The 10,049-nt window shown below is 34.3% G+C and overlaps 2 long non-coding RNA genes across 3 annotated transcripts; both read right to left on the reverse strand.

The window, feature by feature from the left end:
* Positions 1-3,860: 3,860 nt before the first annotated feature.
* On the reverse strand, positions 3,861-4,305 carry LOC135121665 (uncharacterized). The gene is made up of 3 exons (XR_010279081.1): positions 4,191-4,305; positions 4,015-4,137; positions 3,861-3,948 (listed from the first exon to the last, which is right to left on the reverse strand). It is a non-coding gene; the product is annotated as an uncharacterized LOC135121665 (long non-coding RNA).
* A 1,641-nt stretch (positions 4,306-5,946) lies between these two features.
* On the reverse strand, positions 5,947-7,055 carry LOC135121669 (uncharacterized). 2 transcript variants are annotated; one of them, XR_010279083.1, is made up of 6 exons: positions 6,917-7,055; positions 6,782-6,848; positions 6,595-6,620; positions 6,439-6,535; positions 6,272-6,385; positions 5,947-6,207 (listed from the first exon to the last, which is right to left on the reverse strand). It is a non-coding gene; the product is annotated as an uncharacterized LOC135121669 (long non-coding RNA). The 2 variants fall into 2 exon arrangements; XR_010279082.1 differs by having other exon boundaries at positions 5,947-6,385.
* Positions 7,056-10,049: the final 2,994 nt, after the last annotated feature.

The following is a 10,049-nucleotide window of genomic DNA, read 5'->3' on the forward strand; positions in this document are numbered from 1 at the left end:
AATTTGATTCTATTGGTAAGGGCTATCACTATCTATTAAATACTGATGGGCTAACGGCTGCTTCTTTTTTTTAAATAGTGAAGAGTTTGGTAAGTTAATATTGTTAGATATGATCTCGAATTTAAGAAGATAGATTCTGTTAAATAGATAAGGTATAGCGCGCATTGCAAATTACTTTTTTAACGTTAGCGACTTGCCAGCGTGCCTTTTATCAACAACTTACTCACATTGGTTGCACTGGTATTTTTTTGGTGTTTAATAGGAGAGGCCGACTTAATAATGTTATTTACAACTGTTTCGTATTTTATGCAATTATAACTCTTTAGAATTCTTGTTCCTCTGAAAGTTTGTCCGCAACCGGTATAAAAATTAACTATGAAAGTCATTGTAATAATGGAAAATTATATAAGAAATGTTATTCAGCATTCATCTTTTTTGAGTGATAAAAATATAGAGGGGTTTTTTACCTTCAAAGCTTTAAGTATTATGAATTCTTATATAATAATGAAAAAATATAATAGTTATAACCAAAATTAACCAATGACCTGAACCTTAGCCTCTTCAAAAACTTAAAAGCAGGTATAGCCATTCAAAACTTTGGAAAAGTGATTGAATCAATTTTTATTGACGACCTTCCTTCAAAGTTTCGGCTTTGAGAATACCCACAGTTTATTTTTCTGTATTTTTGCACCTAACCGCAATACTATTACTTCTTTCATTAAGAACAATAACTTGGGTTACAAAATTTTTGGTGCTGACAAGATGAACTTTTACAGTACTCTTCTGAACTGCCTCAGACCTTACAAGAGTGGTTATTATCCGCATAACTCTGGAAGCTTACTAACGAGTTAACATTATGGTTACATCTTTGTTTCGAAAAAAGGGCTAGTGCTGCATAAAAAAAAATTTAGTGTTTTCAAAGGGTTGGAATTTCTGTACTCCTCAAACGGATACCGTTTGAGTTTAACTTACCCATTTGGCATGTCATCGATTTTATGGAGTATTTCGAGATGAATGTTAAAAAGGTTACCTTTTCCTGTTTTGAAACGTCAGTTCGATGGCGAAAAGGTTGTAACGAAAGCACAAGCATATTTAATAGTTTTTTTTCTCTTCTGAATAATTTTTTGTTTTATACGGTTATTCTTTAGATAGTATTGAAGAAATTTCTTTTGAAAGAGGGTTGCAGTGTCCGTTTACTCTCCAATCACTTTCCAAGTGTGCCGTGTTCATTTCGAACAGGCCTTGTATTCCTGATTCTTCCTCGCGATACAATTAAAGGTCTTCCAGAAGAGAAAGTTCACTTATTGCAAAACTTTATTTAACTGGGCGGATTATAATAAAAGAATCAGTCCCTCTTTAAAGATTGCCTTGAAAACGGTTTTATACATGGAATTTGCGGGAAAAAGCGAGACTAAGGACATTATTGTACATTCGAACATACTCAATTCTACCCAGTTAATGCTTCGACTTTAAAGTTAACACGTTTTCTTCGAGAGAGCGATTACAATAATGTTATTTCTTTTAAGAGTTATATGCGTTCAACTTTCTTTTCCTTGGTTGGTAAATCATATTTAAAGCTTCCTTTTAGATGTAGGACTCAAATTGTTACTAGATGTTTTAAACGCACTAATGAAGAATGTTAAAAAGGTTTAGAGAACATTTTAAGAAGAGGTCATATACCACCTTTAAAACTATTCCAGGAAATTAAAATTTTAAAGTATTAAGTTTAATTTAGTTGGATACTCAAAAGGAGCTACCATATAAGAAAATAGAGAAAAATTGTATAAAGTAACCTAGATGCTTGAGGTGAGGTCTAAAAGCACTGCTAAAGTTAATGGGATTTATAAGAAATGGAGTGTTTAATTTAAGTCCTAATAAGCATAAAGGAAAATTAAAAATATTTTAAGCTTGCCGATGATCTTAACTACAACTTTTTTCTTTGCCGGTCCATTATCAATTTAAAAGATGCTAGCAAGAGGATAGAAGCTAATAGTTGTCGAAAAACTAAATTATTGGATCGCATAAACGTTTTAACCCCAATAAATTTCTTATTAATAATGCCAGAAATCGTATATGGATAAATTTTATTTGGTCTTGATGGTAATACCACTCACGCATACTTTGAGCCTGTTAAGCTTGGTGTACAGCTCGACAGAAATGGAATGCAGGCTTTCTCAAGCAGAGGTATGGAACAAGAGTTTGCCGACACACTTTACTTTATTCAAACACATATGCGTAATAAATTATCTCAATCTAGCAGTAGCTTGGAAGGGATGAATTCACCCCACGATGCCGTGAGGAAACATGGCACTGAGGTGAGCACACCCTATGCCCTACGTGGCGCGACGCTGTCAAGACCAAAGGTCTGCAAAAATGCGTAAAATGGATAACCTTATGGTATGTTTGGGGATTATCAATGTAGTGATAAACCTATTGACATTAAAAGTCCAGTATCTGACGTTTTAGGTAACCCGAATGTAGCAGTGCCGCTTGTAGGAAGTGGAAGACCTTCCTTTGTATTTTGTTGATATCTCAATAGAAAGGGTTGATAGCATTACCATGGATAAACAAGGTGAAACGTTTAAACATGGCATAGAAGGTTATAAGGACATAAGAAGTTGATTATTGTAAGTTTTTGGGAATAGCTCCTGATATGGGCCCCTAATGGCAATCTAGTTAGACTACATAATAGAACAGAGAAGAAATACAAAAGTTCTGGCTCTTTTACTTTAGAAAACTTTAAGTTCTTTGTTTTATGCCGTCGCAGGCGCCTGTAGATTTATAGGAGAATTTTTAAGATTTTTTTGTAGATATATATAGTTAAAAAAATTATTGTTCAGGAAAAATATTTCGTTTCTTAATCTGACAATATTCTAAATTATGATTTCTAAACCAATAATAATGAGACTTGACAAGGCTTTTAAGGAAGCCAATATTGGTCTATCCTCCGTGCTGAAAAGTGGATTACCTCGGCAGTTGACGTGCTTTTAATTTTCTTTGACGCTCATTACTGCATAATACTATATATAAAGAGGTCTAGGTTTAATAGTTAAACTTTTTTAGCCCCAATAGCCAAAAAATTTACTGTCAACTCAATATGGGGGTCAGTATAAAATCAGTTAATTTAAAAAAAGATAAGCAAAAACTTATGCAAAATAAGTTAGGTGCGACTTACCCCAAGCTACGTGCTTATTCGTTTACTCGTTCTTACAATAAATGTTAAAAAAAAGGTTTCATAAAGCGAATTGTACGGAAACTCCATTTCAAATAAGAACGGAAGGGCTTCCTTTAAAATAATGGTTAGTAATATGCTGTTCGAGTTTTTTTTTTAAAAGTTAGTTTGATAGGATACTAATAAATAACTTTAAGCACTTGAAATACACACCGCGCCGGGTTCAGGTGTTTTATAGGTGTGCTTCATTAAAAACTTTCTACTTTTTCTCTATGGATTAACATTCTTGAAGAGTTGAAACAATAAACTTCCATAAGGAGAAGAATTGTTTAAGATTAAAATGTAAACAGAGCAAAAACGATACAAAGTACTGAAAAGGGTATCGAATAGAGTGAAAAGGAACTATGAAGGGATGGCCTAGAACAAAAGTTAAAAAAAAGAAGTAGAGCATATTCCATTGAAGAGTTAAAGTAAATGTTCTTTTCTGCATAATAAGCGAAAATACACTCGCAAAGCAGGATTTTCTATTTTTTTAAACAATCACTATTAAAAGTAGAGGCATATATAAGTAACGCGAGGTAAAATTTTGGCTAGGTAAAGTTAGTGACCTTTTTCGTAATATTTGCAGTTTTTATATGGTATTAAGGTACTAAATTAAGAGCGTATATCATCATCCTTTTTAGTGGCACTTGTTAGTTCACCTTTAGAGAAGTACTTAACCCTTTGCCACAAAGAAAGCTTTAGTAGTAAGGAGCGGCAAACGGTTTATCTGTAAACTTTTGATTGAAAAGAAAGACCATTCAATTTTGTAGATAAAATAAAAACTAAGTTTAAAAAGAAACCTGGCCTAAAACAGTTTAAAAGGGTGCAAGAGTAGAGATTGAAATCTGTACAGAACTTGGTAATTACCGTTACTCCAATGTTCAGTAGGAAACACAAATGTCCCGGTCAGGAACTGCGTCATTCTTAATTTAAAATTGGCAATTTGTCTATTTTTTTTACCCTTAAGTATGTTAACTTTTAAACTAAGTCCCTCGGCGTTTAGTGTTTACATATCATTTAAAAGGGAGTACAAATATACAAACTTTCTGGTCCATTTTTTATTGAAAATCTTAGAGCCCAGTTTGAGGTTTGGCACAATGTGATAACAATCTTTATAATTATACACATATAAGCTTATATGTACATCTTTTTATAAAACCAGAAACTTAAATAGATACTTTAGCATTGCACGAAAGTTAGTCAAGCGTAGTAAATAATAATGTAATAAATTGCCTTCCTCTTTTTAACGTCTATGCTTAACCGTAGTAATTTTAACAGTAAGCCAACAACTAAACAAAGTTTCTATAAGTGGTTGTAATAAAAACTAGAAAAAGATCTTTTTAAGTCATAATTTCTTATATTTTTTTTTGTTACACTCTTAAAAGATGAAAAAATCAGTATAATAAAGTTTAAAATTGAAAAGGTCTTAAGCAAGCTCTCAAAGTACATCAAGTGCATTAGCCATTAAAGTTTCCATTGTCTATTAGTTAACAATAAAAGTTACAATAATAGCAATATTAAGTTACACCTATGATATGAATGAAATTATAAAAAGGACTCTTATTAATGTTGCTGCCCCTAATCTTAATTCTTTTTTTAAAAAAATAAAAAGTACTAAACCTGGCTAAAAACCGCTCTTCCCGCTTCACCCGGGAAGGGCCCCAGTTTTAATTTTTGGCTTTCCATCTTTATAAAAACCGCATCCAAAGTAAGAATCAATGGAAACGCACTCTTAGCAAGATTCAAGGGTTTAACTATAACCGAAAAAGTACTATTGACGCCAATAAGGACTGAAGCAAGGGTGAGCAAACAACCACAAACATCCAAAGTAGCCAGAATAAAAAAATTGCTTTTTAAAACAGATTTTAGATGGAATATTCCTTGGTGCTTATGGTTTTCACTATTACAACAGGTATGAATTATGAGAATTGTGACAATTAACTCTGGTATAAACAAGCAAGCATAAGCTGGAGCATGCACTTTCCACGTTCTTGCATTATCAAGAGTTCTATTGAGGTATCGAAAACACCCTCTGTAAACTCGACATCCAAAAAATGCTAGAAAAGTTCCAATAAGTGTTGGTTTTAAGAAATGCAAAAGTGGTGATCCTAACAATAAAATTAGTTGTCTATAAAAAGAAGATAAATAACAGAAGTTCAGCTTTATGGTTATTTTTTAATATAAGCTTTATTAAATAATAATGATGTTTTTATTACTTTCAGTATAGAACTGTAAAAATAGTTTGAAATCTTATAGTATTTAAATAAATTTTACAGCCTCGCTAACTAAAATATTTTATTGATAATAAGGCCCGCCTCAATAATTTTATCTGCAGAGGTTAAATAGCAGGCCCTGGGAGTGTGTTTATAATTTATTGTAAAAACATTCAAACCCTCAAAACTCCTAACAACCCCAAACTTTTGGAGACCTGAAAAACCCCGGGGCATTACAGAACTTGGAACCCAAACTGGTATTTCTAACTTTTCTCGTGAAAACCGGTTCTCTAGGGGTAAGGGCATGTTTCTTTAGTGTACCAACCGATGTAGTAACTTAGCAACTTTTTAGTATACACACTATGTCATAAATTCTTTGAAGTTAGTATATAATTTTTGTTAGTGGCTATCACGAGCGTAATTTAATTGGTGCATCTATTTATTCATCTTCCATCATTGACTTTCATAATGACATCGTTAACAAAAATTCTATTAATTTTTAAACATTTGCGTAGCGTTTATTGCATATCAAATGAAAATAAAATATTGGTGTTGGATCGACTGCTTGATACAAAAGTTCAGCTTTTAGTACAAACGTGCGCTCCCAGCCTGCGTGACGGGAGTGTCAGATTGTCGGACTAAGAACTCGGCAAGGTTGCAATTCTATACCCCCTATAAAGAAACGTCGATTTTATTAAGTTATTTTGTATAGCTGCAAAATGATGAAGCAATTAAATATTAATCCTCTTTATTATCCTCAAGATCAGAGTCCAAGTAGAACTGTTCATAAAACGCCAGTAAGAGAATCTACTGAGTAAGGCGACCAAACACAATAACTATTTACTTGATCAATATTTCCTTTCGTAAATGCCAACTCGGTAATCTCCTCCAAGTAAAGAGCGTCGTTGCAACACTCTAATAACAATTCTTCCTTGTTATCCCAAAAGGCATGCAGGACCTTCAAGACTTTAAATATTTATAATATTCATTGTAATTGATTTAATTGCTAACCTTCTCAGAGCATAAACGCAGTTACTAAAAGCTTCCCCACGGGATATTAATAAATTATACAGGGACAAAAACCCTTAAATTTGGTGAGGAACTATTCCTAATTATTTAATCAAAATTAAAAAAAGCTTGCTTCGGTCACCATATAATATGGAGTACCCAAAGGGATCTCCTCAACTTCAGTGCTGGAGAGAGAAAGGGTAACAATATTAGGCAATATTAACAAAATAGTAACGGGTATATAAAGTAATTTTAAAGTTAAATTTTTTTTAGTACTCGTATTTTAGTAAAGTGCACTCAAGGTTGTAAGTTCAGAGAAAATAATTAAAAATATAAATGAACTGACCTTTCCGGATACTGCAAAAAGGAAACAAACAATTCTACTGTTAAAATGCTTGCTATAAAGGGAAGGCCTATTTATAAAAAATTAGCAGGTTTCCTCGGTATAATATCTTTTTTAGTTATTTTTTTTTTAGTCAACCTTTTATCCTGTTAAACTAAAACTGCGACATTGTATTACTTATATGTAGATTAAGGTAGAGGAAAGTCTTTACAAAAAGGTATTTTATTAGCACACGATTATTATATATTGCAAGCCCATAATTGCAATAGCTTAAAAAAAAAAAAGTTAAAATTATAAGGGACGCCCACCATTGCATTATTATGTATACTGAAGGAAGCTACGCAGTAACATGTAGTAATTAGAGTGCATTCTTAGTAGCAAAGTCAAGTTTTTGATTTGATTAGGATGATATACTAGTGGTCGAAAATAGGCCTGGCCTCGTCAATGTGCACTACTGGTCCAATGTTCTGCTTTCAAAGGACTTGATGTAGATAATTAGCAAAGAGTCACATTAACGGTTTGTATAAATATTACGCTCACTGGAGCCACAACATCCGAGCAAAAGTAAACAACCTTAAATGAAAATAATTAAAATATTCAATTAAAACCTTTTTCTATACCGACTACTATCATTAATTTATCTTAATAATAGTTTTTTAATAACTCAAGCGTTTTTTAAAGAGGAGTATCGTAATTTCAATGGCGCATAACCACAAAAGAATCGAAACCCAAAGCGGTATTCATACAAATCTATTAGTTTATCCTCAACAGATGAAGCTTAATAAAATCTAAAAGCTGCTTAACTTTACCATGAGCCTGGCAAAGGACAGTGGGCAACCACCTGCTTTCACGACTATCAGTTAGCAAGAATACAGCGTGTTCAATGACAAGTTCTTCCAACCTAACCCTTTCACTTTCAATAATCTAAATATTTAAAAAAAGTCAACTCACCTTAGTAGGTAAACTTAACGTCTACGCTAGCAGAACCATGGAAATAAATCAATAAAACTTTTCTCATGTTTAAAAAATCGTTTGTTAGAAAGTTGCACGATTTTCAAAACTATTGACCAAATTTGAATTGCAAGACTTACTAGATATTGTAAGCTCTCCTCAAACTTAACAGTAAACTTCCATGCTTTACTCGTTTACAAAGCTGAACAAAAATACTCTCGTATAACATCGCAATGATACGTAAAATAGAGCCTAACAGACTAAACAAGAAAAAAGAAGTGCTATTTATTTTGCTACAAATAATTTTATTTAACTAAAATGTGACAAACCCACCCTAGCTTGAGGTAAAAGAGCCTCTGTAATAAGTGCAATGATTAATGACACTATTTAGTTCACGTTGCTTCGACCAGTTAGCTAGGTCGACCTTAACAACATGTCACTAACACTGATGCACTCCGACACCTTAGCCAAGACAGTATTAGTTCAAGGTTACTTGACCTATCACTAGATACATAAGCCAAATGTTGAAATGCACCATTGACCTTGCAACGAGGCATACTATTATTAGTCACCGCTCATCGCCAGAGCAGCCACAAAGTTCGCTTTTGTCTTTGTAACTTGCGCCGACAGTGTTTTACTCTGGCAACTTAGCAAATATTGCTAATGTTTCAGTAAAGGCTCAAAATGCTCTTCATTTACTAAGTCTAAGAATAAATAGCTTCAGAAGTCAATGCCAGAATACCTCCCTTCGGCGTTATTCTAAAAAGTTCAAGGTTAATTAGCCTTTACTAATTAATAGTCAATACCAGCTTAAGGTTGGTCATAGAGCTATACGGTTCTAATACCAAAAACGAAGGCGCCAGGCGCAAGGCATGTGCATAACCATCACGTACGCTCCTTCACTCAAGGAAGATGACATCTGCCAAAGAAGTCAAGCTATATGAAGGTTTTACCAATTTTAAAGGTCTATCTTTCCATACGACCAGTAGAGAAATTACAGCTTTCCAGAGTAACGTGCAGCCCTGAGCTTAAAGCACACCGCAGGAAGGTAACATAATCACGGTCCATTGGTTTGTAATTCCATAAAGTAGCCCGAAGCATTAACTCGGATACTGCCATAATTTGCTATGAATGAGAATTAATAAACAGTGAACTTCCAAGAACAGCCGCCATGCACTGCCGAACAGAAGAGGGTGACCTTAGCCGCGGCAGATAAACCTACATTTGCACGCCATTTCATCTCTGGATAGTACCCAATAGCAACACTACACCGAAATCCATCGTGAAGCCTAAAAGAATACCATCCATGGTAGACGCTTTTTTATATAGGGATGATTTTTTCCGACCTCTTGACCATAATGGTTTCGCGGCAAAAAGCAATCCTCGCTCTATTAATGAGTGTACACCAGCACCGAGAGTTGCTAACAGCCTAACCTACACAGCTGCCAAAATTGAATCTTTAAAGGATAGCCGATGCGTACCTCGCTGTGGTCGAGCCAATGGAGGATGCGACGCCAGCTCTTGCGCTGATACAAAAGGTGCCACGTGCAGGAGAGAAAGAGCACACATCGAGAAAGAGCTAATTAGCTTTTATCTCTTATACGGATTTTAAACGACTTAATTCGTTAATAACACGCCCAAAGTGTCAAAGACAGTGCTTATACCCGTAGAAAGATAGCAGGTTAAATTTTTTGATTCTTGGGTAAATAGAACTAAACTAAAGACTAAAATAAGGTGTTGGCTAGGTTTCAACTGGCTTCTTCGCTCGGAGAGTTTTAGCAGTTAATATTAACACCGTACAAAATAAATTAATCAATATGGTCGCCTTATATATATAGTACTAGTAGTTAAGACTATAGTAACACACATTATTACAGTGGAGTTACACACCAGCCACCAAGTCCAATGAGACCAGGGAAGAACCTAAGCTACAAGGAGAATCAGTCGCCGGCGGCCTTCGAAGGAGGCAAACAATCTTTGCTAACATCGCTCATTGCTAAACTAGGTTTCATGTTTGCTTTTGACCGCACCTAATTGCACTGAACAAGATCTTAACTTAGCAACTTAGCACCGTCCACCAAGGCTTCAGCCAAGTATTTCCATGCTTTTCCTCGGTATATTACGAAAAAACTGCCCCGGAAGGCAATGCTAGTACTCAAAGCGGAGCTGTTCCTAATAAGTGAAACAGTTGTGATCTGTTTGTGTGTTTATTATTAGGCTTTAGCTATAAAGTCCTCTTAGATTTTATCCGTTTAGGACCAAGTCTCGTTAGTGAGCAATACGTTACTAACCATAATGTTAAAACCTAAGATACAGGTAA

The sequence above is a fragment of the Zophobas morio genome, unplaced genomic scaffold (genome assembly GCF_036711695.1).
Source record: "Zophobas morio isolate AGI-343-1 ecotype UQ-CSIRO unplaced genomic scaffold, CSIRO_AGI_Zmor_V1 ptg000657l, whole genome shotgun sequence".
NCBI lineage: Eukaryota > Metazoa > Arthropoda > Insecta > Coleoptera > Tenebrionidae > Zophobas > Zophobas morio.